The sequence below is a fragment of the Sus scrofa genome, chromosome X, assembly GCF_000003025.6.
Source record: "Sus scrofa isolate TJ Tabasco breed Duroc chromosome X, Sscrofa11.1, whole genome shotgun sequence".
NCBI classification, from domain to species: domain Eukaryota; kingdom Metazoa; phylum Chordata; class Mammalia; order Artiodactyla; family Suidae; genus Sus; species Sus scrofa.
This window is the reverse complement of record NC_010461.5, coordinates 14,890,747-14,916,981: the sequence shown is the minus strand read 5'-3', so window position 1 is coordinate 14,916,981 and position 26,235 is coordinate 14,890,747. Positions and strand designations below refer to the sequence as shown.

Sequence of the window (26,235 nt, the reverse complement as noted above, 5' to 3'; positions counted from 1 at the left end):
TTCGACTCCTAGCCTAGGAACTTCCATAAGGCCACGAAGTTGGCACTAAAATGGGAAAAAAAAAAAAAAGGAGCGAAATCTCTTAACCTCTCAGGCTGGTAATGACTAAAGTAACGGACAAATATCTAGTGCTCTTTCTTAAGTATGGAGAAATGTGAACTCACATTCACAGTGGGTGAGAATATTAAGGTTTCTGGAGGGTAATCTCACAATACATATCAATAGTTTAAATGTATGAATACCACCTGATCCAAAATCCTTCCTACTTCTAGAGATTTATACTAAGGAGACCATCAGACAGATGGACAAAAAAAGGTTATTGCAAAGGTTGTAAACTGCAGTGCTATTCATATCAACCAACAATAAAAAATTTGATATTGTCCATTTAGGAGTGATAAAGTAAATGATGTCACATCATACAAATGGAAAATCACACCACTACTGAAATTATTTAACTTATATTTACTGATACAGAAAAATGGCTATAACTTTTAAGTAAAAAATCATATTATTATTTTTTTTTTTTGTCTTTTTTTTTGCCATTTCTTGGGCCGCTCTCGTGGCATATGGGAGGTTCCCAGGCTAGGGGTCTAATTGGAGCTGTAGCCACCGGCCTATGCCAGAGCCACAGCAACGTGGGATCCGAGCCACGTCTGCAACCTACACCACAGCTCACGACAACGCCGGATCAGTAACCCACTGAGCAAGGGCAGGGATCGAACCCGAAACCTCATGGTTCCTAGTCGGATTCGTTAACCACTGCGCCACGACGGGAACTCCCAAAAAATCATATTATAGAACATAGCACACTTTGTCAATGATAAAAAACTTTCACAAAACTAAGAAATGAGCAAACTGTATTCCACATCTCTACTCATCACTTAAAAAATTCACTGGTAGCTAGTTGCCTATTTAAGAAGAGAATTTTGGAACTTGGTATTCATCTGTGTATGAGAATTTTTTTTTTTAATTTTTGTCTTTTGCTCTATAGGGCCGAACCCACAACATATGGAAGTTCCCAGGCTAGGGGTTGAATCGGAGCTACAGCTGCTGGCCTACACCATAGCCACAGCAACGAGGGATCTGAGCCACATCTGCAACCTACACCACACCTCACAGCAACGCCAGATCCTTAACCCACCGAGTGAGGCCAGGGATCGAAGCTGCATCCTCATGGTTCCTAGTCAGATTCGTTTCCGCTGAGCCACGACAGGAACTCCAATAATCTGCATTTCGAACAGGTTTCCAGGTGACACTAATGCTGCTGGTCTAGGGATCACACTCTGAGAACCACTTGGTATGGATTATATTTTCCTGCTCCAAGCCGCCATCAAGCATTTCCCTCCCTCTGGCATACACAACCACACCAAGTGACGTCCTTTCACGACTGACCTCATACACCAACCCCTCTACATGAAGCCAAATATGAGTGCCTTCCTCTCTCTGCAACCCAAACAGGCTATGATATGCTATGATACTTTATTTGTAATTCTAATGACAATATATTTGGTCTTGTATCACTGTATATGTCTCCATATCAATTAGACTAAGATTATGAGGTTAGAAGACCTATTGGTCTTTGGATGTGGAGATGCCGAGGACAGAACCCTGCAGGTACCAAGAACTCAGTTTGAAACTTGGTCAATATAACTAGTTGCACTTCAAATGGGTCTTGTTCTTTATTCTGCTACACACTTCACATTGCAGCAGCTAGTGATATCAATGACATGTAAAGAACACAATTTCCCATGGCAAAGGCAACAGGAACACAACACTCAACACAGTCAAGTTACAAAGGGAGGAACCAAAAGGAAGAGGAAGGGGGCAGGAGGAAAGAGGAAGAGAAAGGAGGAAGAAAATGCGACTATTTGTGACAACCTGGATGAACCTGGAGGGCATTATGCTAAGTGAAACAAACATAAAAAGACAGACAAACACTGTATGGTATCACTTATATGCGAAATCTTAAAAAGGAAGTAGAAAGGAGGAAGAAGGAAGAGGAGAAGAGAAGAAGGCTAAAGCCTGGATGGAAAATGCACTTTATAATGGAGGAAATAAAGGTCCATTTCGAGACCTCTTTCCCTCAGAGGTGAGCAGCCTGCAGAAAAGGGCTCTGATAGGTCTGTGCTACAAGGGCACTCAGCACAGAGAGGCGTTCAATAAACATGATCTCAATAAAGTGCCATCTGTTAAGTATCTCTCTCTCCCCCACTGATATTCTAAGAACAAGGGACTGGATCTGTAATATTTGTATTTCTAGCACCTATACAGTGCTTAAAATATAGTACACTCTCAATATTTAGTTTTTTAATTGGCTTGAGAGTGGAAAGGATGGTATGGTTATGAATAACACTCTGAGGACAGAAGCAACAGTGTTTGCTACCCAGAATGTGGAATTAAAGAGAGAATTTTAGTACCACGAAGAGAAAAAGCAAAGTCTGGAAGGAGGGCTGAGTTTGGGGAAAGAAGTTTAAAAGAAAGGTTCATGGCACTTACTACTTACAAAACTATATACTAGATAATTTTAGATCTGCCAAGACACAAATTGCTCTCACAAGTTACAGTCCAGCACAGGGTACGCGTGTATGTAACTAAAATGCAGAGAGAGAGAGAAATGCTGTAAGGGGGATACTGATGAAGTGTTTTGGATGTGAAAAGAAAAAAACCTATTTCCAGAAGCTAAGGGTTAGGGTTAAAACAATAAAGGACTACACCAAGGACAGAAAGAGGAAGGTGGCCAAAGGCAGAATGTTGAAGAAAACAAAGACGCGGCAGAGGAAAAAGGCTAGAAATGGGAGGAGGAAGACGTGGAGGGTGTGAGAGAAAAGAAGGGAAGAGAGTCTGAAGGAGATCCAGACTATCAGACACCGCGAGGCAGTAAACATGTGCCGCAAAGCCCCAAGTGCTGTTAGCAGCCACTGTCCAGTTCAGGTCCTATTCTCAAATGGCTCAGATCCCTCCAGGCTCTAATTAATTTTGCCTCTCCCTAAATTCCCACTGTGCTATCAGGATACACGGGCAGAGACAAGAACCACGTGTTACTAATCTCATTACCTTTGTAGACATAACACAGTATATAGGACATATGGGATACCATACACGCAATGGGTAGACCTACACTCAACTATTTTCTGGACTTTATAGATAATGCCAGATTATTTTTTTTTTTTTGGTCTTTTGTCTTTTTGTCTGTTGTTGTTGTTGTTGCTGTTGTTGCGATTTCTTGGGCCGCTCCCTCGGCATATGGAGGTTCCCAGGCTAGGGGTCGAATCGGAGCTGTAGCCACCGGCCTACGCCAGAGCCACAGCAACGCGGGATCCGAGCCGCGTCTGCAACCTACACCACAGCTCACGGCAACGCCGGATCGTTAACCCACTGAGCAAGGGCAGGGACCGAACCTGCAACCTCATGGTTCCTAGTCGGATTCGTTAACCACTGCGCCACGACGGGAACTCCCAGATTATTTACATCAATGAAAACCACACCTCAGAAAGACTGGGTTGTGTCATCTGTGTAAATGGTGTAAATGGTCAGAACTCTTTCAATTTACTGCGCACCAACTATGGATCAGACAGGCTGCACAAAAGCTCCCTGAAGGAAGAGCTCGTGGAAGAGGCAAACAGGTAGGTGAAGTAACTCCACGTGAGAACCGCAAAAAGGTCTGTGTGAAGTGTTTTACACGCCCCAAAGAGACAGAAACCACCTTTGTCTGGGAGAAGGGGGACATTACTTGGGGAAAAGGCTTCACGGTGGTCTTATTTGAATAGAGTGATTTTCTCCATTGATTTTCTACTCAGTTACTCTGAGTAACTCAGTTACCTCTGTTATATTGGGTTTTTTTTTTAAGCATGTTATTCAAAGAAAATGGACTTTTTGAAAAGTATGAAACCTATTACAAAAGTCCATCTGCACTATGCACTCAAGCCCTCGAGGCCTACAGCATGTCGCTTAACAGGCCTAACAGTTACCAACTCCTCATTCCCTCTGGAAAACGGACCAGCTGATGCCAAGAGGACAAATGGTTTTGGCTAATAGGTAACCGTTTAGTTCAACTTCACCGTTCTGCTCTCCTGAATTGAGCTGTATGACTGGCATCCACAAGTCACTTGCATTCCTTCCCCCAAACTATCTGTTCACTCCTTTTGTATCAACCATTACATGGTTTTCAACTACATAGTATGTAAGCCAATTAAAAGAAAGTTACAGGTCTGAGAAAATCAGGTTGGACGCTACAGCAAAACTCAATAAAAGTGATGAGTCACTTTAAAAATGTGGCTGGCAAATTAGATCTGAGGTAGATAAAGTTAAAAAGGAGGAAAAATCGATTAAGTCTACAATTCTACACTTATTGGTCTCGTAAAGTGGCTAAATTATTGCTTCATTTCAAGAAATTAAAACTGGACCTACGGCGCAGATAGGATGGATTCGTATAAGATGACAGTGAACTTCAGTCAGCTGATCCATACTCAAAAAAAGTCCTTGGCCCTACCTCAAAATACTGGCAAGGAAACATGCTTTGTGGCAAAACATTTCTGTTGTATGTGGATTCGTATTACTCAGGACTTTATCAATTTTTCTTTTTTTTTTTTTTTTTTTTTTTGTCTTTTTGCTATTTCTTTGGGCCGCTCCCGGGGCATATGGAGGTTCCCAGGCTAGGGGTCAAATCGGAGCTGTAGCCACCTGCCTACGCCAGAGCCACAGCAACGTAGGATCCGAGCCACGTCTGTGACCTACACCACAGCTCACAGCAATGCCGGATCCTTAACCCACTGAGCAAGGGCAGGGACAGAGCCCGCAACCTCATGGTTCCTAGTCGGATTCGTTACCCACTGCGCCACGACGGGAACTCCAGGACTTTATCAATTTTTAAAACCAACTTTCCAATTATTGACTTCAAGCCACCAAACAAGGGGGTTCTACCAGAAACACCGTGATAACAGTTATTCCAGTTTCTGCACAAAGGCCACCTCCTTCAGGAAACCCCGAGAGTATTAATTAACTGCCTCTTCAAAACAACCTCAACTGGTGCTAGACTGCTATTGGTTTTAACCTCAAACCACTTTTAAAAACCAAATTCATTATTGATAATGAAAATTCTATGAATACTTTTTCTTTTGATCTTGATGCTCAAAAAGTAAAACAAAATGACTTCAGAAAATCACTGCAGAGACGGATCTTACAAAGATAACGTATGAGAGAAATGGTAGCTGTCCACAGGAGCTGTGAAAATTCAAGGTAAATAATTTAAGGAAGACAGGATTAAGATGGCAGAATAGAAGGACTGGAACTCAACTTCTCTCCTAAAAACAACAAAACTCACAACTAAAGACTGAGCAATCTCCACCCAAATGGACCGGAAACCTTAAAAAAAGATACCCTACTCCAGAAGAAAAAGAGGAGACCACATCAAGAGGTAGGAGGGGCAATTTCACCATATAAACAACCCTATACCTCCCGGGTGGGAAGCTCCACAGACTGAAAACTAACTGGTTCACAGAGACTCACCTACAGGAGTGAGAGTTCTGAGCCCCACATCAAACCCTCACATGCTGGGATCTGGCACTGGGAGAAAGAGCCCCTGGAGCATCTGGCATTGAAGGCCAGTGGGGCTTGTGCGCAGGAGCTCCGAGGGACTGGGGGAAATGGAGACCCCATTCTTAAAAGGCGCCCACGGACTTTCACGTGCACTGGGTCCCAGGGCAGAGCGAGGTCTCCATAGGAATCTGGGTCAAACCTGACTGCAATTCTTGGAGGACATCCTGGGAAGACAGGGGTGAATGTGGCTTGTTGTGAGGGAAGGACATTGGAAGCAAAGCTCTCGGGAATAGTCAGCAGCTGCCTTTCTCTGGAGGGGGCCATTTTGGGAAAATCTGGCCCCACCATCAGTCAGCCTGAGAAGCCCCAGGGCAAACAACAACCCAGGTGGGCTCACAGCCCCGCCCCTCAGTAAACAGGCTGCCTAAGGACCCCTCAGGCACACAGCTGCCTCTAATCCCATCCAGAGACTAAGCCCCACCCACAGGAGGGATTGGAATCAGCTCCACCCACCAGGGGGCAGGCATCAGCCCCTCGCATCAGGAAGCCTACAGCAAGCCCCTCATAACAGGCTTCAGCCACGAGGGGGGCAGACACCAGAAGTGAGAGAGGCTACAACCCTATTTGTAAAAAGGTCACCACACCAAACACCTATAAAAATGAAAAGACAGAGAACTATAACTCAGATGAGGGAGAAAGGAAAAACCCCAGAAAAACGGCTAAGTGATGAGGAGATTCTCAGCCTCCAGAAAAACGACTTTAGATTGTTGATGCTGAAGATGATGCAAGACATTGGAAAGAAACTGGAGGCAAAGATGGATACCTTACAGGAAACACTGACCAAAGAGATACAAAATATAAAGCTTAAGCAAGAAGAGATGCAAAATACAATAACGGAAATAAAAAATTCACTAGAGGCAGCTAACAGCAGAATACAGGAGGCAGAAGAACGAATAAACAAAGTGGAGGACAGATTAGAAGAAATTACGGATGTTGAACAGAAAAGAGAAAAAAGATTGAAAAGAAATGAAGAGAGTCTCAGAGAACTCTGGGACAACGTGAAACACAACAACATCCGTATTATAGGGGTACCAGAAGGAGAAGAGAGAGAGAAGGAGACAGAAAAAAATATTCCAAGAGATAATAGCCAAAAACTTCCCTAACATGGGAAAGGAACCACTCACTCAAATCCAGCAAGCACAACGGAGTACCATATAAAATAAACCCTAGGAGGAATACACTGAGACACATATTAATCAAACTGACCAAAATTAAAGACAAAGAGAAACTCTTGAAAGCAGCTAGGGAAAAGAAACAAGTAACATACAAGGGAACCCCAATAAGGTTATCAGCAGATTTTTCAGCAGAAATTCTGCAGGCCAGAAGGGAGTGGCATGATATACTTCACGTGATGAAAGGAAAAAACCTCCAACCAAGATGACTCTACCCAGCAAGGCTCTCATTTGGATTTGAAGGAGAAATAAAAACCTTCACAGATAAGCAAAAGCTGAGAGAATTCAGCAACACTAACCCAGCCTTACAACAAATACTAAAGGAACTTCTCTAGGCAGAAAAGACAGCAACAGGAAACAACAATTCCACAAATGACAAGGCTCACCAGTAAAGGCATGTGTATACAGTAAAGATACGAAATCATCCATGCACAATTATACCACCAAAATCAGGAATCATGAGAAGAGGTGGGTTACAAATGCAGGACACTGGAGATGAACTTGCAATTAAGAGACCAACAACTTAAAACAATCTCATATACATACAGACTCTTATATCAAAACTTTGGAATAAGTGCAAACCAAAAATCTACAATGGATACACGAACAAGGAATCTCTGGAGAAGAAATATATCTCACAGTAAATAAGTGCATAACCCACCATGAAGGGGGTCATTTGACATCATTCTTGGAATGCTGAAGTCTTCTTAGATCTGATTCTGATTTCCTCTCCATCAAAGAATGTATGATAATTATAATTAAATAATGCAACTGTACAATTAAATAATACAGTTCTACAAGTGTATTATTAATAACCATTTCTCTCCATGGTACAATGTAAGGTCTATAATGTCTTGTTTATGACATCACCTAGAATGGTGTAATGCCTATATTGAAGAATCAATAAGATGTAACAAATTGTGAGGACCTATTTATATAGTAACACTGTTTTTTAACCAATTTATGCATTTTATATTTTACTTATTTTCAGAGGGTATATTATTTTTGTTATTCTTACCAGTTATTCTTTTTATTATGCTATATAAAATATTTAAGGGTATATAAGGCTTTCTTCTTTATAAATTTTAGTTGCATAATATACACAATTTTAATATAATGCTAATTTTTAAAGAAAAATTGAATGTAATAGATAATACTAAATAGTAAAGATGAAAGCCATACAAAATGGGATAAAGTATCGAATAAATTTCCTATTTGTTCTAGCATATTTTCCATTCCACTTCTCCAGAGGGAGTCACTTAATCTGTTTCTTAAGATCCATGATATAATAATCTGTATGAATGTAATTGTGTTTAAATATATGTATTTTATTCTGTAAAAAAAAAAAAGAATTTCAAAAAAAAAAAGACAAAAAAATAAATAAAAAATAATTTAAGGAAAGATAGCCTTTCTTCCTTGGTGGAGGAGAACTAAGTGGGAAATAAATCAACATATTTGAAAACAAACTAAAGAGAAAAATATAAATATGAACCTATATTAATATACAAAAATTCAGATATCACAGACAAGTGCTAAACTAGTTCTGAAAAGGAGAATATTTGCAACTCGATTTTAACAATAATGAGATACATCAACTAATCACCCAATACCACTTTTTATTATGTATAAGGGAATCAATCATTCATGAAACCAGGAAGTACAGATCATAGACTTCGTTCTCAGAGTAGTGTTAAATTAATGAAACAAGGAGGAATTAGATGGAGGTGGCTCTAACACCTTGGGGGCCTCTGTAGGCAAACAAAAAAATCTAAGTCTATACATGCCTCAAGTTTAGGAAATCAAAACCTAAAGATGGACAAGTAGGCGTTAAGCTATAGCAATGAGCGAATTTCCCTTATTTGCCGCGACATCTTCTCAATATAAAACTTTTCCCTGGTTCCTGTCAGTAAGCTAATCCCTTGCTGATACTGGTACTGTCCAATTCAAATCGATTTTCTCTCTTAAAAATTTTAATATGCCTCAGTTTTAACAGCATCTTACAGTTCAATTGTGAAAACCCAAATTAATACATGAAAACTTTATGCCCAGAGATTAGGGTGATATAGGTGTTCAATAAACTTACCGGTTTCATTAAGAATTAAACATTTCAAGATCCCAGTTAACACATAAGACAACAGGCAAGATGAGACGATTTAGATTCACGACTACTAAATGAACTACACAAATCACAGTGGCTATAAATGTTCAAAGAAAAGAGTGCACGTTTTAGGGTGAGGAGTTGTGTTTTACACAAGGAAGAGGTTTTGAACGAGGTCTGGAAAAAGGGATGGGGCTACGGTTAAGCTGTGTGAGCAAAAAAAGGGGGGAGCATATTCTAGCAAAACTAAAACACTTAAGGATTATTGTAAAAAATAATGATAATAGTATTATATAATTTGCAAAGTGCTTTCATATTTACCACCTCACTGACTGAATTAATTCACATCTCGGAGAATCATACATTTGAAATGAGACAGAAAAAGATAGGTGGTCAAACCTCCACACTCTAAAAGAAACCTGGATACAGTTAGATTCCATAGGTGTTTCTAATGCAAAGCTAAGAAACTTGGATTTCAACCTGGAAATACCAGGAACTTATCACAAATTTTGTTACACATTTTTTTTACAGTGGAAAAAAAAAAAAAAACTACTTGAATTAGAATTTTGGTAAACACATTCAAGAAAAATGCTATATTCATCATCTATTTCTTCATTTATTTCACAAATATTTACTGAATAAGTTCTCTATGCCAGTCACTATACCAGATGTTAGCAATACAGTAGTAAACAAAAAAGACCAGACCCTGCTCTCATGGAGCTTGACATCATAAAGAGAAGCAAAAAATTCTAGTAGAACAAAATATTTCAAATGAAATCCCATGGCATACCAGGTTTTCAAATGTGATACAATAATAACAACAGTTAAAACATACAACACTTTTATGATAAGCACTGATCTAGCCACTTTATTTGCATTCATTTGCTTCATCCTCACAAGAACGCTTTATGGTCCTTTACCACCAGCAACCTCACTTTACCAATAAGGAGAAAGACGAAGAGAGATTAGTCCTATTAGCCAGCAAGCAGCAGAAGTGGAATTCCAACCCAGGCAGTCAGGGTCCAGAATCCCACACTTAGCCACTGTGCTATACCCTTAACAGATAAGCCACAAAGCTTAAAACCATGCTTTTTAGAGCCCTTCCACACATTGGGAATGATATCAAGCATTTTTACATCATCACATTTAATCATAACATTTTTAAAAGATAAGAAAACAGTCCCAGAGTCAGCAAATACCTGGTCCCTAGTCACACAACTAGGAAGTATCGAGGCCAGAATCAAACCAAGGATTTTTCAACCCGCAAAGGCATACTTTTACCTATGACATGATTTTACAAGACAACAGTCTATAAGCCTCATTGAATGCACGCTAAGTAAAAAATGGAGTGGGGAAACCAAAAATGTAATGAACAGATCTATCCATAAAATGTGTCCACAGAAATGAATTTAGCAAGCTCAAGATTTAATGGAATGTACCCTGAGCCGAGTAAGGAGATGTGTTACTACTACTCCCTGCAATAAGTAGTCCACGGCTGTCTCACCACCAATCTTTTCCAGGGTCTTAGCATTTTCACTAAGAACCCTTATTTCACTCTCCAAGCCAACCAACTACAAAAAGCTAAATACGAAGCAAACTCTGAAGTTAACAACTTATTCCATCGAAGTTCTTTTATTTGCTAGTTCATCCATCGAAAAGTGTCCCCCTCAAATTGCCAGGGCTTAACAATAATAGCTAATTTTTCCTTCTTTAGAGATTATATGAAAAACCTGACCACTAACAGCAGTGTCATCCCTAGGGTGCAACAAATTGAGCCACTGACCCTGACCCCAAACTTGGGAAGCCCCTTGCAGCTATTACAGGAATAAGAAAAGTGGTTTTGCAAAGAATCAGCACCAAGGCAAAAAATTAAATGGGCAAATACTATCAGCAGCAGCACAAAAATCTCCTCCTCTCAAAGCCTTTTTTCATTATGACTAAAACAGTGTAGCATTTGTCTTCCAGCTTCCAATGTCTTCCGTACCAACCACTGAATTTTAAAGCTTATTTAACCACTTTGACAGCACAAAACATAAAAGAGGAAAAGTAAAACAGTAAGAAGCAGAGATGAGATTTAGGAGTGGGCTTAACATATTTAATAAAAGACGATTCATTCATTCAACAAATATTTATTCGGCACCTACTAAGGCTGGAAATACAACTGTCAGCATTCTTCTACATTCCAACATATCCTATTTATACCCCAACCAGAAGCTGATCAGATCACCCTTCAGGGCTCCCATCTATAAAACACAGCTAATAACTATTCTCATAGAAATGTAATGGATTAAATGTGGCACACCAACCTTTAAAGTGTTCTGTGCTCAAATAAAATAACACAGTTTAAAGGTTTTCAGAACAGCATGGTTTAAAAAAAAAAAAAAAAGCCTAGAAAACTAAAAATATATATAGTAAGCTAATGTTTATCCCCAGACAGGAAGCGGTCTTCAACATCTCGGTAGCCCTCAAGCTATTTGGCATACTGCCCTTCATTTAACAAGGGTTCCCTAAACACATGTGATTTTTTTTTTTTCCCTCTCTCTCAGGTATGTTATACTGCAGTTATTTTAATAATCTGGCAGAGGAGAAAGAATGCACAAAAGGAACTAATATTTACTGCTGACTATTAGGCACCAAGTACTGTGTTTAGCACCTCATCTATGTTATTTCATTTAATTTTCACAGCCACCTTGTGAGGTATTAACCACCACAAAACCAGAAGTGGATTTTCATTTTCCAACAATCAGATCATAATAAATCCAAACTAAAAAAAATGAGCAGTGGACCTTACATTTGGCAGCATTTGCTCATTTCGTGTTAAAGAATCGAGTGAAACCTACAGGAATATTTAACAAAAAGTTATTAACATAAAATGACATAGAAAACTACAAATGAATGTCAAAATAAATTTGTGTAAATAGTTAATCCTACCAGTAATTTTTAAAAATCCAACAAAAAGCAGTAATGCTAACCAGAATAGCCAAAATAATAAACATTTTTAACTGGCAACCTTTCCTTTAGGTGCATCAGCAGTGTTGCCTCTACACCCTTCACACATATGACACGGGGTTACCTGTGATCACCCCGAGTGATCATCAAGGTGGAATTTAAGACCAGTGTGTCCTAATAAAAGGGTCAAAGATGTACACAAGGATTCACCTTTTTTTTTTTTTTTTGGCCCCGCCTGGGACATGCAGAAGTTCCTGGGCCAGGGAGTCAAACCCCAGGTCATAGCAGTGACAGTGCCAAATCCTTAACCACTGGGCCACCAGGGAACTCCAAGGATTCCCTTTAAAAGACATTCTTTGCTATGATATCTACCATAGAGAACAAAGAGAAACCATGTAAGGTACAGGCCCTGTGGCTCTGCTTTAAAATGGCTGACGAAACACATGTGTTTACCTTTCCTCCCACATTAAACCCCACTGAAATAAGCGCAAGAAATATAAAAATAAACCCAGAGCAGCCCTGAGAACATAAAAGGTGCTCCCAGGAGATAGATCAGTGAGGAATTCTAAGGAGCTATGAAGCAGGTTAAGACTGAATGGATGGCAAAACCCAACAGAGCTAAAGAACCCACAACTTCATGTAGGTAAATAAAAGTGATCTCCCCCAAAAGATACATTTTCCAGAAGAACCCTTGAAAGGTAATAAAACTATAGGTAGCAGAGACTAAGAAGAGAAATGGCTTAATGGTAAACCACATAATTGAAGAACTATAAAACACCTTTTCCTGTGCCCATTCCCTACTCTTTCAGCAGGACTGAGGCCAGCATTTAACCATTCATGTCTCTCCAAAATGCTAGTTCAGACAAGGAATACTCCTCAATAATACTGAAGCCAGAGAAGTGGGAAAACATGTCAATGAACTGTAGCTTCCATGCAGAACAGGGAGTACCACCACCTAGGGAGCTAGCACAATCCACACAGTCTCCACTAAATACCGCATTCCATGCAAAGCAGAAAGCATAATCAAAGACACCATGTCTCAAACAGAATTGTATAGGGAACTCTACATGCTAGGGAACACAGTGTTTGAGGCAAACAGGGAAAGTGTGTGCGGCAGGAGATGTAGGCAGGCAGAGAACGTACCAAGGAGGGCCTGATGAGCCAGATAAAGGAATTCAGACTTTCTCCCCCTGTTAGCAAGAGAGCACCACTGCAGGCTTTCAAGTACATCAATTTTATGATCAAAATCACATTTTAGGAGTTCCCTCAGGGCACAGCAGGTTAAGGATCCAGCATTGTCACTGTAGCAGCTCAGATGGCTGCTATGGCGTTGGCTTCAATCCCTGGCCCGGAAACTTCCACATGCCACCAAGTGTGGCCAAAGAAAAATTCACATTTTATATCATACTTGCAACTGTAGATAATATATCTGAGTTGTATAGGACCAACTATCTGTGGAGTCTGGAACCATTAACAGAGATTCCCCCCCCCCACTTAAGGAGAAAGAGTAAGTTTGAGAAAAGTATGCTATACTTCACATTAGACATGACAAGTATAAGTTTCCTGTAGAAGAGTCAGGTATAGATTTCCAACAGGTTATTAAGAATGAGTCTGGAATCTACGAATATTTATACTGATGGTAGATAGACATTCATAGGAACTTATGATGTTGGAATGTTGTAAAAGCAGTATAGCTTCCTTATTTCCAATGAAAATAAAATTTAAAAGAAAAAAAAAACCAAATCTTCAAGCTTGTAGGGAAAAATTCAGGAAGGAATTAGAAATTTAGAAAAATATCTGCATGTTAAGCAGAACTGAAACTCTGGGTATAATTGAGACAATGACCTAGGATTACACTTGGCCAAGAAATCACACCCAGGTTAACAGCAGTGTGTGAGGAATGAGTGGACTGAGACAAGCCCACAAAGGATGCAGAGAAAGAAATGAAAGACAAGGACATGGGGAACAGGGACACCAAGGAAACACAACACTTCAAGGAGAGAGTGACTAACAGTGTCAGGTGCAACAGAAATGTCAAGTAAAATTAGGACTGAATGAAATCACTAGCCGCAACAACAAGAGGTCACAGGCAATCTCAGCAAAATCAGTTGAAGTAGTGGCAGAGGAGGAAGGTAGAGATCAAGAGCTGAAGTGTGAGATGTGAATGAGAAATGGAAAAACTGTGTGGAGCCCACCCAGAAGTTTAGATGAGAAGGGGAAGAGAGGTTAGGTAGCCAGGAGAGGAGAGGACAACTGGTTTACGGAAGGTTTTCTAGGACAAGAACCTCAGGAATAAGAGAGCAGGCAGAGAAAAACAAGGAATCACAAGAGACAGTCTAAGGAAACAGCAGGGTTACTGAACCTCAGTGCTACTGACATTTTGGACCAGACAGTTCTTTGCTGTCGGGGGCTGTGCTGTGCACTATAAAGTGTTCCGCAGCATCCCTGGCCTCTACCCACCAGATGCCAGTAGCACATGCACCACCTCCCCAGTTGTGACAACCAAAAACATTTCCAGATATTGCCAAATGTCCCCTGGGAGGCAAAATCACCCCTGTTGAGAACCACCAAGATATGGATGGGGAGCATGATGAAAAAAGACTGCCAAAGCAGCAGCACTGAAGCCGAAGGTACCGGGCAAGGAAGGGGCATCAAACAGCAGCAGCAGCATCTCATGCTCTGAGACGAGGGAAAGGACAGCTCTGGGAAGAGAGACACTGATAAACTTGCCGATGGTGCCTGAAGGTGAAGAACATCAGCCAGAAGGCCCCCATATTCTCCAGAGAGTGGAGAAAAGGCTGTGTGGTGAGTAGGCATGGTGATGACTTAGTGGCAGGCTGAGAACAGTGGCTAGGGTTTGTAACAATTAACGGGGACTGGTCCTGGCAAGGTCACCCCAGAGAGGTTAGAAACCACATACCCCCTGCTCTCTCTGAGAAGATTAAAATGCACCTCCCCAAAGAAATTACCTACATACTTACCTACATACTGATTGCAGTCCCAAAGAACTCACAGGTCTATCTGAAATTCAGCTGCATCATGGAAAGACTAGAGCCCTGAAGGGGACCTGGGAAACTAATCTATTTTTTTTAAATAACATAGCTCCTCTCAGATCAAAGGAACTGTGTTCGACATAACTGACATCTCAATGAACTTTCAGTAAATAATCTGTTCAAGTTAGAGGATGCCTGTGGTTCCAACTACTTCCTGGTTCTTAACTTGATGAACCACTTCCCAACCAACAACCAGGAAGACTAAAATAGAAAGGAATGGCTACGAAGACAAGAGCTTATTAAATGAGATTCTTCACAGGACAAAGACCCTCTCACTCTTGCCTTCTAAACCAAAGGCTGCAAACCAAAACGATTCAGACCAGGAAAATGGACATATCTCAAGGGTGTGCATGACAAACAAGCTGGAGGCAAACCAGCAACATGAAGTTATGTGATACAAAGGGCTGCCCTTGGGTGAGTAAGAAAAAAGAAAAGCTAAACACAGTAGCCCAAGGCTTTGTGTAGGAGTAACCAAAGCAAAAGGGAAGACCAAGTCTTTGCTCTACCACAGCTAAGTCTAAATTCACATCATTCTCCAGATGTCAGAAACCCATCATCTGAGAATAGATCAAAAGCTCTCCAGGAGCCGTGAACCAAAGGTCCCATCAGAAACAAATGTACAACTACCCATAAGAGCGTCCCACAAGCCAAGCACAACAATTCCCAAATTGTCAAATGCTGCAAAACACACAAAACTTGGAGGGAAGACAAATGAGAGATTCCATTTCTCAAGAACTACAGCCAAGAAAATAATCCAAAGGAGACAAACATAACTATACACACACACACATATATATGCATATATGTAATGTGTATACATGTATACATATGTATATACACATACATACACACAGATATACATATGTATTGGGGGGGGCCCACACCCACGGCATATGGAAGATCCCAAGCCAAGTACTAAATCTGAGCCACAGCAGTAATAACACCAGATCCCTAACTGCTAGGCCACCAGGGAACTCCGTATATTTTTAAATGTTCAAAGAAAAGAAAATGTCCTAATGAAAATTAAAAAGCAGATATGAAAGAAAATCTAGAAATTTTTACATTACAAAATACAGTCAATGGAGTTCTTGCTGTGCTGCAGTGGGTTAAGAACCCAACTGCAGCAGCTCAGGTCACTGTGGAGGCAAGGGTTCGAATCCTGGCCCAGCACAGTGGGTTAACAGATCTGGCGTTGCTGCAGCTGCAAAACAGGTAGCAGCTGCAGCTCTAATTCAATCCCTGGCCCTGGAACTTCCCTGTGCCATGTTTGTGGCCATAAAGAAAATAAAAAAATAAAAATACAGTCAAATGTTTTCAGTGAAAATTCTCAATAAACAGATTAACCAATAGACTAGACACAGCTAAAAAGAATTAGTGAATTATAAGAGAGTTGTCAGGAAATCACCCAGGAGTAAAAACGGAAAATGTTAAAGAAAATTTAAGCAACATGGAGGACACAGTGAAAAACTCCAACACATATTTAAACAATGGTTCCAGAAATGGAAAATGGAGAAGCATTATTTAAGTAGATAACGGCTAAAAACTATTTTCCACAACTTAAAAGCATAGTGAGTCTTCAGGTTGATAGTGGACAGCAAATAAAAAGCAAAATAAATAAAACCAAATCTACATCTAGAGATGTTACAAAGAAACTGCAAAAAATCAAAAACAATGAAAAAAATGTAAAGATAGCCCCAAAGAAAAGATAATTACCTACCTACAAAGAAATTACGCCTAAACTGACTAAAGGCTTCTCATTAACAAACAAGACTTGTCAAGAGACAAGAGAACAATATTATCAATGTGCTGAGGGAAAGTAATTGTCAACATAAACTGTGTATCCAGCTCAACAATTATTCAAGAGAAAAAGTGAAGACAGTTCCAAAAACACCAAAGCCATGTTTACTACTAATAGGCCTTTAGTGAAAGAAACACTTGAGAATATTCTTTATAAAGAAGGAAACTAAACCCAAAAGGAAGAAATGGGGTGAACAGAGAATGGTGAGCAAAGAAATTTGGAAAACATGTTGATGAGAAAATAGTCACTATTTTACAGACTTAAAGTGGCTTCAACAAGGCAAAACCAAAGCACATACAACCAATGTGGAAGAGGGAATGAGGGTTAAAAGGTAAGCCATTCTAAAATCTCTGCCCTTATTCAGGAGGATAGAAATAATAATTAAGCTTTGACTTAGTTAAATGTGCATGTTAAAATTTTAAGGGTAAACAAATTTCTGTCTTCTGCCCTGGAATAAGAAGCTGGAAGGAACACAGCTGCTTGGCCTTACAAAAAAAAAAAAAGATAGGGAGAGAAAGCTGGACTAATTTTCTTTTTCTTTTTAGGGCTGCACCTGCAGCAGTTGGAAGTTCCCAGGCTAGGAGTCAAATTGGAGCTATAGCTGCTGGCCTACACCACAGCCACAGCCACAGCCACGCCAGATCTAAGCTGAGTCTGCAACCTATGCCACAGCAACACCGGATCCTTAACCCACTGAGCGAGACCGGGGATGGAACCCGCACCCTCGTGGGTACTAGTCAGATTCTTAACCCACTGAACGACAAGAGGAACTCCAGAGCTGGACTAATTTCACATTTACAACTTTCTTGATACTCATCATAGAACAACCAACTGGCTCAAAATCTTCAGGGAGACAGGACCTGTAAGGAGAGAGGCAACAACCTTGTGCTCACCTGGAGTAGACGCAACTGGCCACTGACAAAAGGAGTTCAGCTAGTATAAAAGGCAAATTGATAAAGGCCCAAAGTGGCTTGCTGAAGGAACAGTGTGAAACCAATGGAGGACACAGAAAATGGTGAGATCCCGGCCTCCTACAGAATCTTCTTCCATCAAACCCCACCAAGCACCCGAGGAGAGGAAAGAGCCCTGAGGAGTGCCCATTGTGATGCAGACTTGGGGGAAGGGAGCTGCAGCTGTGCCTCTGGACCAAAACACTCAGCTCCTTCCTGCCCTCTCTCCCGCCCTCCACTAGAGAAGAAAACCCTTCATCTGTGAAACAAAGGCCAGTAAGTGGGTATTCTTTTAAAGCTTTGGTGAAAACTCTGGGACACCCTCCTCCAAGAGAGGGGCAGGATTCCACACTGAGCCCACAACAATAGCTGGGGAAGGGCAAGACACTGGGACACTGATGCAGGCCTAAGCCTAAGGTTTAATCAGAACAAAAGACCACACCTCACCATCACTCCCCACCTCTAAGCTAATCTATCTCCACTGGTAAAGCACATAATACTACTGGCAGAGGGATAGATCAAGAGCATGTAAGGAGACCCTCTCTGAGACACGGTCCTACAAGACCTGACACAGCAAAATAAAACCAACTTCCACCCTAATCACAAACTATCTCGGAATTCTCCTTCAGCACAGTGGGTTGAAGATCTGGTGTTGTCACTGCAGGGGTTTGGGTCACTGCTGTGGCGCAGGTTCAGTCCCCTGCCCGGGAACTTCCATATGCCATGGGTGCAGCCAAAAAAAAATCTCTAAGAGAATTTGAAGCCTGATGTACACTGAGGGTACCACAGCAACAACCAAACCTAGCCCAACTCGACACTAGATTAACTCAAATCCCTGAACAAAAAGCCTACCACAAGGAAAGATCTGCCACTTTACAGACATAAAAATTATGCACCTCAGTCTCTATTGTTCTACAAGATAAGTCAGGCTTACAACAACAAAAAAAATCACAAGGCATAAGAAAAAGCAGAGAAAAAAACACTCAGGAAAGATAGAGAACACGTCAGAACTAGACATAGAATCAGATGTTAGAAATATCTAGAATCAAAGTTAAATACTAAATACTAGGAGTAAAATGTTTACAGCTCTAAACTAAATACTAGGAGCAAAATGTTTAGAGCTCTAAACTAAATACTAGGAGCAAAATGTTTAGAGCTCTCACCTATAAGAAAGAATAAAATGAAAGTGCTAAAAATTAAAAACACAGTTAAGAGAAACAAAGAATGCCTTCAATGGGCTCTTTAGTAGACTCAACTCAGCCATGGAAACAATCAGCCAACATGGAAGGTAAGTCAGTAGAAATTACCTCAATCAAAACCACTGAGAGGAGTTCCCATCACGGTGCAGCGGAAATGAAACGAATCCGATTAGGAACCACGAGGTTGAGGATTCAAACCCTGGCCTCGCTCAGTGGGTTAAGGATCTGGCGTTGCCATGAGCTGTGGTGTTGGTCGCAGACGCGGCTCAGATCTGGTGTTGCTGTGGCTGTGGTGTAGGCTGCAGCAACAGCTCTGATTAGACCCCTGGCCTGGGAAACCTCCGGATGCCGCGGATACAGCCCTATAAAGACAAAAGACAAAAGACAAAAAAAAAAACCACTGAGAGAAAACAGAGTGAAAAGCAGAACAAAACACAACACAATGTTCAAGGGCTGTGGAATAATATCAAAGGTTCTAACCGACTGGTAATTAGAATCACAGAACTAGAAGAAAGAATGGGACAAAAGAAGTATCTGAAAACATAATGGCTGAAAATATTCCAAAGTTAATATAAGACATCTAACACAAATTCTAGACAATCAGAGAATAGGAAGATAAAAGCAAAATAAGAAACAAAGATTATTGTCACTGCTGAGTACCAATTCCACTTGAGAATGAATTCCCTAAGCTCTGCCACTGCCACTGCCCTCCTTAAAAACCAAAACCTCTGTCAACATGATCACCCGATCATCAGTTCAACTACATATGATGGCCACCTAACAATGATCACCTCCATCGACAAGTCTCACTGTGTAAGTGATCAGTCAAACCTAGGTCACAAGCCTGTATCTTAGCTGTAAAAGAGACTGGAATGACTTTTCCGGGAAAATGGGACCCATAATATGAGAAATTACCCAAAATGTAGAGAGGATATTTAAAAATTTAATACAGCATGCTGAATAAAAAATAAATAATTATTTTAAAAAACCATCCATCGACCTAACTAGCTACTACTGTACGGCAGATTCTTTGGTGAAGTCATTGCATCCTAGAGAGCCTTTCTGTAAGACAGATATTACACACATAAAATCAGCTTTCCAATCTGAGGAACCTAAGTAGCAATCTGGGTGCAGGGGGTTTAGGGTGGGGGGAGGCAGGGAAGGTGTGAAGCCACATAATAAATAAGCAAACATCTTCACAGAATGTTGTTTTGCCTAATGTTAAGTAAAGTACTATGCAGATATATACAAACACACATATGCAAGAACACACAAGAGTTTATTATGGGGAGTTCCCATTGTGGAGCAGCAGAAACAATCCAACTAGGAACCATGAGGTTGTGGCTTCAATCCCTGGCCTTGCTCAGGGGGTTAAGGATCTGGTGTTGCCGTGAGCTGCAGTGTAGGTCACAGACGTGGCTCAGATCTGGCATTGCTGCGGCTGTAGCATAGGCCAGCAGCTGTAGCTATGATTCGACTCCTAGCCTGGGAACTTCCATATGCCTTGGGTGTGGCTGTAAAAAGAAAAGAAAAAAAAATTACGGAATAGAACTCAGTATTTCTATGAAATCATGCAACAAATCATGAAAAAATTCAAAGAAATGAAATCATGCAACAAATCATGAAAAAATTCAAAGAAATGTCACTCTGACCACTTTGGCTTCCCCTTCATCAACTGTACTGTAACCACTGAGAAAAAAGTTTCAGGAGCCCCACGGAGGGAGCCATTAGCACCTGGTTACACACCAACACGAATGCAATTATAACACAGTATGTCTGAGAACAGTGAAGAGACCCACAGGACAAGCGCATCTCTAGGGTGAGGCAGAGGAAGATCCACTAGACAGGTACCTGAGAGAAGAGGGACCACTAAATAAGGGAGAAGGCGCTGACAGGACGAGGAGATGCGGGGGCACAAAAAAGGGCACCTTTCATAAGGGAACTGTTTACTGAGCATTTCCTCTGTGACAGGCAATGCACTAGATGCTGAGGCGACAAGAGTCAGCACTCCGTGCCTCCAGGGACCTTACAGTAGAAAACTGATACCATCTGCTTATCAATTTTACCAAAGGCCCACCCCTATTTAAACTCCTGACTTTAATATTTCCTATGTACACTCTCAGGTAAAAGTGAAAATGAACCCCCAAAAAGCCATAGAATGGCCACAAAGAAAGAAAACCAAGTTTCTGCGATGTAGCTGGGGTAAAAGCATCAAAGCAAGGCATGCAATACATAAATCTCCATCATTTCTTACTACTCTCCCACCCTATTATGCTCTTCTTAGATGCGTGTCTTTGAAAACACTGCCTCCCAGAAAAACCTTTCCTCCGCCTGACCTTCTGGGCCTCCTTTAAGACTCTTCACAGGAGTTCCCATTGCGGCTCAGCACTAATGAACCTGACTAGTATCCAAGAAGACACAGGTTCAATTCCTGGCCCCACTCAGTGGATTAAGGATCCAGTGTTGCCATGAGCTATGGTGTTGGTCGAAGACTCGGCTCGGTTCCCATTTTGCTATGGCTGTGGTGTGGGCTGGCACAGCTGTAGCTCCAATTCGATACATAGCCTAGAAATATCCTTATGCCCCAAGTTTGCCCCTAAAAAGCAAAAAAAAAAAAAAAAAAAAAGACTTCACAAATACTCAGGAATCATTATCTGTCCCAGTCCCCTTAAGTCTGCACTAAGTGCACCTTTTCTGGCCTAAAGAACCAGCATCCTGTCTTTCCATCTAAATGTGCATATCATCCTGCACTGGAGTCACTGTTTTTGGCTTCTCCTGTTGGAATACAAACTCCATAAAAGGGCACAACACTGCAGCTTGGCTTTGAATCTCCACCACCTACCATGACGCTGACACCCTTTCAGTTGCCTACACACTGACACCAAGATACCTAAATCATTCCCTTATCTAAAGGCAGCCAAAGAAAGACGAGTATGGCCTTCCTTTACCAACAACCCTGCACAGAGGGACAGACTCAAAAGCACAATTCCAAATCAAAGGCAGTCACTGTGGATGGTAGAGAAACCACTAGCACAAAAACATCCGTTTCAAACTCTAAAATGAGGCAACTCTTTAAAAATAAATGTCCTGGGCTGGATAGGAAGTGAAAATAGTAATGATACAAACCACTGTAAACTCTTCAAGTTACCAGCATGAAGGGGGAAAAAGAAGATTAAAGTAACAAGGAAAGAATACAGAGCAGGTATGGAATGGTTCAGAAAAGCCTCAGAGCTCAAGGCCAAAGTGAGCTAAGTGAGAGACTGCATCAAAATATAGATTTCAAAGGAGACATCTGAAGAAGGACGTGATGCTGTGGTTACTCTTTGTAACCTGGAGGGGAAGGGCTCAACAGCATTCTATACTGGCACAAGCTAACCACTTTACACCAAGGAAGCCCTGTTCAGTCATCAAGACAAGAAAAACAGCTGAAGAGTTCCAAAAATGATCTGGGCATGTGGGAATACATACGGTAGAAGGACAAAGAAACAAATCAGGATATATAAACTAAAACCTGTACAGCACTTTTACACGCATAAGCACACCTGAACATAAGAGGCTCAACAGAGACCCGCTCAATATAAAAGACAGTAAAGCCACAGAATGCGAAGCAGATTTGAAAATGGTACTCCTGCTAAAGATTAGTCCTTCTAGACAATGTTAACAAAATTCTCTAAAAACACTGTAGGTGCTCAAATGAGATTTCATAAAATATGCAATGACATAAATGCTGAAAAATATTAAACTAGACTTAACACATTGTATTTGGGAAAACAAAAACAAAAGAATAAAGCAAATTTAATAGTGATATTTCATGAAACGTTTCATTAAAACATTAAATACCCTGAGCAGATTAAAAATGTCTGGGGGGGGGAAACAGCAGAGAGTTTTAAGTTTAAATATGGAAGAGAGCTAAAACTGTTAGAAAAAAAATTTAACTTAGTTATAAATAGAAATGACATTCCTATATAAGGTTAACAGACTGGTGAAGCATCAAAGAAAAGGAGGAGCCTTTAGAAAACTGAAGGTAATTTCTATGAAAACAATGAAAAGCGTATTACAGATGACAAGAAGGCAGATGCAAAATTCTTAATGAGATGAGAGGAGAATATTTTATCTTGCAGAAATTATGACCTGTTTGGTAAGTCATCAAGGTTCCACTGAGCTAAAACTCTTGTTTTTGTGGCATCTGGTGTCACATCCATGCTTAAAACCTTCAATAGCTTCCCAGGGGACTTAGGACAAGTTCAAAACCCAGCAGATGGCCTACTAAGCCTTTTCAAGGCCTGGCTCCTGCCTGCTTTTGCGTCATCACCCGCTTCTCTACTTTCCAGCCATTTTGGATTTCTTTCAGTTCTTTAAAAGGTTCTGTTTTTCAAAAGCCTCTATCTCTTTCACCTCGCCTGAGGGCATGTGCACTTTCTGTCAGGAAAACTTATTTCCCCAACTAAATTGTGTCCTTCTCATCCTTCAGGTCTCATTTAATGTTACTCCTCAGTGTGGCCTTCCTACCTGCTCTCCACCTGGCAGATCCCCCCACCCACTGGGTGCCCGGTACTTCTCCTCTGCCTCTACTTCAAGACTAATTCTTTGAGAGCCTACTTTCCTTGTATGTATCACTCTATCCAACCTCTACCACAGTCTGATGCACAGGAGACACTCAGTAAGCATTTGCTAAATGAAAGACAGATCCTCAGGATGTAGGACAGGTTGCTTCAGAAAGAAATAATAAATTATGAAACACCAATTTACCCAAAGTTTGTTTTTGTTCTACCTCAACTATTCTCAAGCATTAACAATTAAAATAAAACGTTTTTGTGTATAATGCTAATCTTAAATTTTATTTTATTTTATTATTATTTTTTTTAATCTTAAATTTTAGTGGTAATGTTACCAGTAATAGTTACTAGCAATTAAAGTTAAAACACCTCCACCAGCAGCCGACAAACCAGGTGGGGTGTGTGGACAAAGACTATGATGTCACACGTGAACCAGCTTTTTTAATCTCTGAAGGACTCTACTCATCAGGAAGCTAGTTTCTACTCTTGACCAATATTGGGGTAATTGGGCGAATCCAAGTCAGCAAGCTGTTCTTCAACTATTACTTACCACCATTTTTTATCTGGCATATCTTCCTTGAATGAGTGTGTGTGCTTAATCTGATTATTATAATACGATTTTACACTGCCAAGAAGCTAATCTTTAGGCATAATACAAAATCTAAAACTGAGATCTAAAAGTGCAACTTACCTAAAATAATTTAAAGCAGTCTTAAAAAAAAAAAAAACTATAATGTATTCATCCATATGTTTTGTTAACTAACTTCCAGAAACCAAAGTTGTTACTTTCAAAAATCACTATTTTCCTCTAAATCAAAAACGTTCAGAAAGCACTTCATGTTACTATTTGATATTAGGCTTTTGTCTTAACAAAGAATGCAAAGTAACAACAGAATCATATAGCTATAGCAATTAAACAGGGGTTTTTTTTAAGTAAAATTATTGTGAACCAGTTATAACTGAATTTATAGTAAACTATTATTATAAGAACAGTATTGTGTCCTTTCTGTTATTAAAAATCCAGACGCAACCTACCACACAAGGAGGACTGATTTACCTGCCTGACACTTGAAACAGTCACTTTCCAGAGAGAAATGTTCATCTAAAAGCAATGAAAGTTAGTTTCCAAAACACTTTATTTCCAATCAAATCACTGCATTCCTTTATTCCGTGTACCCCCAAAATTCCCTAGCTACCCTATCAGCTGTGTCCATCTACACATGCAGAACATGGAGCAGAGAGAGCACCCGAGAAGACGGAACAACCTGTGCCCAAGGGAGCTTTAATGCCCTGCCCACTCATGAGGGTAACAACAACAACAAAAAAACCAATGCAGGTAGGGAAAAAACAGCTACAGTACCTTGCAGGTTAAACTATTTCTAAATCCCCCCAACAATCCAAACGGAAGCAGCACAAAAAGTAGACAATGTGTTTGCATACCTGAATTTAATGAAGCCTGCTCTCTGGCATGGATCTCTCAAGGGGGGATTAGAGCTCAAACAATAACATGCACAATGTTATTGGCCTAAAATCAAGACAACCAATTATTTTGCCCTTGGTCTTAAATCCTAAAGGAACTTTTTCTTGCCCAATAATTATATTATTTTTACCTTGATTTCTTATTCCTGCTTTTCCAACATATCATTAAGAACATTGTACATTTTATCTGCTGCTTTAAAAAAGATCATAACAGGAGTTCCCGTTGTGGCACAGCGGAAACAAATCCAACTAGATTATACATGAGGATGCAGGTTTGATCCCTGGCTTTGCTCAGTGGGTCAGGGATCCAGCGTTGCTGGGAGCTGTGGTGTAAGTTCTCACAGGAGGCTCAGAACTGGCATTGCTATGGCGTAGGCCGGCAGCTGTAGCTCTCATTCGACCCCTAGCCTGGGAACTTCCACATGCTGTGGGTGCGGCCCTAAAAAGCAAAAAAAAATTAAAAAAAGATCAAAACAATCAAATCAAAACCACAAAGGGTAAGTACAGATAGCATTTATAGTACTGTCCTTTATATTCTGCTACATAGTATGTTTAGGCAAAAAGTTTTAAAAATGTAAAACGTAGTAAGAAATTGTAATACATGTAAGAAGATGCTTTTAAAAGGCATCTTTTGGAGTTCCCGTCATGGCGCAGTGGTTAACGAATCCGACTAGGAACCATGAGGTTGCGGGTTCGATCCCTGCCCTTGCTCAGTGGGTTAATGATCTGGCGTTGCCGTGAACTGAGGTGTAGGTCACAGACGCGGATCGGATCCTGCGTTGCTGTGGCTCTGGCGTAGGCTGGTGGCTACAGCTCCGATTAGACCCCCTAGCCTGGGAACCTCCATATGATATGCCGCGGGAGCGGCCCAAGAAATAGCAAAAAGACCAAAAAAAAAAAAAAAAGGCTTCTTTTAAGATCTACATGATTTCATGTATACATGTCTGATGATAAAAGGCTCTAGGTGGAAACAAGTACATAAGATTAAAAAAACAAATGTTGGCCAGAGAGATCTTTTGGGGTGATGGAAATGTTCTAAAATTGGATTGCAGTGAAATCTAGAAAAAAAAAAAATCATTGAATGGTACACTTAGAACAGGTGAATTTTATGGTATGTAGAGTATACCTCAAAAACTTTAAAATGCATATTGAGGAGTTCCTGCTGTGGCACAATGAGATTGGTGGTGTATCTGCAGAGCCAGGATGCAGGTTCAATACCCAGCCTAGAACAGTGGGTTAAAGGATCCTGCACTGTGGCGTAGGTCGCAATGGCCGCTCAGATCTGATCCCTGACCCGGGAACACAATATGCCAAAAACGAAAAGGGAAAAAAAAAAAAGCATATTTAAAACCCATACTTAATAAAGAAATCCACAAGCAATTCTAC

General features: G+C 40.6%; 1 protein-coding gene across 6 annotated transcripts in view; it reads right to left on the bottom strand.

Annotated features, from left to right (window-relative positions):
- Nucleotides 1–26,235, bottom strand: part of CDKL5 (cyclin dependent kinase like 5) — a 238,144-nt gene that overhangs the window by 179,988 nt on the left and 31,921 nt on the right. The gene's annotated exons all lie outside the window — the stretch shown is intronic.